The sequence below is a fragment of the Fukomys damarensis genome, unplaced genomic scaffold (assembly GCF_012274545.1).
Source record: "Fukomys damarensis isolate Sample0158 unplaced genomic scaffold, DMR_v1.0_HiC HiC_scaffold_30, whole genome shotgun sequence".
In the NCBI taxonomy this organism is placed as follows: Eukaryota; Metazoa; Chordata; class Mammalia; order Rodentia; family Bathyergidae; genus Fukomys; species Fukomys damarensis.
In genome coordinates, this window is record NW_022900942.1 from 1,277,884 (window position 1) to 1,280,597 (window position 2,714).

General features: G+C 38.2%; 1 pseudogene; it reads left to right on the plus strand.

Moving 5' to 3' along the window:
- Positions 1–891: 891 nt before the first annotated feature.
- LOC104852004 lies at positions 892–1,841 on the plus strand (annotated as a pseudogene).
- Positions 1,842–2,714: the final 873 nt, after the last annotated feature.

Here is a 2,714-nt window from a genome sequence, read left to right on the forward strand (position 1 = left end):
AGCCCAGGGTGGTCTTGAACTCACAGTGATCCTCCTGCCTCAGCCTCCCAAGTGTTGGAATTATAGGTTGCACCACCATGCCCGGCAATGGCAGGTTTTAAATCATAATCCAACCCTAAGTGTCTGGGGATTTAGCTCAGTGGTTCAGTGGCCTACCTTGCAAGCGCAAGGACCCCAGTTCAATCCCCAGTACCAAACAACAACAACAACAACAACAACAACAGAATCCAACCGTAATTTTACTCTGCATGAGGCCTGTCTACTGTTTTCTTTTTCTGATTGTGAATTATGGTAAATAGTATAATTATTTCATGATATACTACAATGTAGCAATAATAGAAATGAGATATACAACAAAGTAAAAGACTTGAGCCCAAATCACCACTACCAGTTCCTCCCTGAATCTGAAGGAAAACCACCCTCATAAAGTTTGTTCCTGATGCTAAAAAGATGGGAGTTTTCTACTCTGGAATACAGAGTAAATAAATTAATTCTCTGATTTACTTTTGAGCATGGATTGAGTACAAAGAAATATGCATAGCTTATAATTCATTGCAATCTCAGCAATTGCTTCAATTTCAAACACAATGTGGTTGTTGTAAAAGGGAGTTAAAAAAAAGAGTAGAAAATGGATGGAGTCAAGGATCACAAAAAAATCTGAATATTTACCTAAGATTTACATGTGAGTCCTAAATTTTTCTTTATCATAAGGCCTTATGAAAAACACTTTAGAAATACTTACTTTATCTAGAGTATCTGCTGAACATACAATGCTGGTCTTTGTTTCCATATGATGCATAACAGACATCCATAATGGTAGATATATGACTAGTCACACAAAAATACTGGTTTATTTTACTTTTGGCCTACCTTTTCCATAGATTCAACAACATGGAATTCCAAAACCAGACAGTATTTTCAGAGTTTATTCTTGTGGGACTGACAGATGATCCAGAACTGCAGCCTCTCATCTTCAGCCTGTTCCTGGCCATGTACCTGGTCACCATCCTGGGAAACTTGCTCATTATCCTGGCTGTGAGCTCTGAGTCTCACCTCCACACCCCCATGTACTTCTTCCTCTCCAGCCTGTCTTTTACTGACATCTATATAAGCACCACCACCATCCCAAAGATCCTGGTGAACATACAAACACAGGAGCACAGCATCTCTTGCACAGGCTGCCTCATTCAGATCACCTTTGCGTTGACTTTAGGAGGTGCAGAAAGTTGTCTCCTTGCTTTAATGGCCTTTGACCGCTATGTGGCCATTTGTCAGCCCCTAAGGTAAACGCTCATCCTAACCCCATACTTCTGTGTTCTGCTGGTTCTTATCTCTCTGTTCATTAGTGCTGCTCATGCCCTTCTCCACACTCTGATGGCACTGCAGCTGTCTTTCTGCACAAATGTGGAAATCCCCCACTTCTTCTATGAACTTGTTCAGGTCATCAAAATCACCTGTTCTGATACCTTCATCAATACCCTTTTGATATATTCAGCAGGAAACATATTTTTTACTGTTTCTATGGCTGGAAACATTTTCCCTTATGCTAAAATTGTCTTTTCTATTTTGAGAATGTCATCAGTGGGAAGGTATAAAGCATTTTCCACCTGTAGGTCTCACCTCTCTGTTGTTTTCTTATACTATGGGTCAGGATTGGGTGTGTACTTAAGTTCTGCAGTTACTGAGTCTTCCATTAAAATGCAGTGGCTTCTGTAATGTACATTGTGATCCCTCAAATGATGAACCCCTTTATCTACAGTTTGAGAAATGAAGAAATGAAGACAGCTGTGAGGCTTCTCATTACTGGGAAACCAATCATATTATTGTGTCATTGTCTTTGAGCTTAAATTTCCAGAATGTAATAAAGTGTGAAGAATATGGGCAGGCAGAAAGCATGAATTTTATGCCACTTTCTGAATTTTATGACAATATTATGTCTAAATATATTTAGACCTGTATGTGTACTTCTCTTTGATTTATCCAAATATGTGATGTTTTACATATGATTTCAATGTCTGGAATCCATTGTGTTGCTCTGACCTCTTTGAAGGAAAACATGAATTGGGGCCTCAATTTGAGCCATTATTTATGGGACACTTTCAGAAAAAGGAATGTTGGAGCATGTGGATAGATCAGTGTTAGGTGAAAAGAAGGTTATGTGAATATTTACAGCCAAACTCATTGCTGATTTCACAGCCTGAGCTATTTGTGTTTCATCCCAAATGAAGTTATAAAACTGAACTTTCATACACATTTAATTAATATCTGTGATTTTCCAAAGACAAATGCATACTAACATTTCTCCTATTCAGTGTTATCATTTATTTAATGTGGACAATTAGGTTGCATCAATTACTTGAGGCATTTTTGAGCTCTTTGTGATTTTAAAATTTCTCATAAGACCTAATGGGGTAATTCACAATGTGAAATAGGAAGAAAAGGGCTAAAGGTGTAGGGAAAGTGGGAAGGGCAGGGGAAAGGGAATAAGGAGAAAGGAAAAATATTTGAAAATGACAAAAAGGGAAAAAAGTGTTTATAAATGGGGAGGACAGGAGGGGGTGAAGGGAGGGCAGGGGAAAAATGAGACCCAAGACCTGTCATGTAAAGGTACAGGATCCCAGCAATAAATGTAACTGTACTATATACCTAGAATGTACCAGTTGCGTTCAATAGAAAGCAAAAAAAGAAATTTCTCATAAGAAAAATGATTCTTT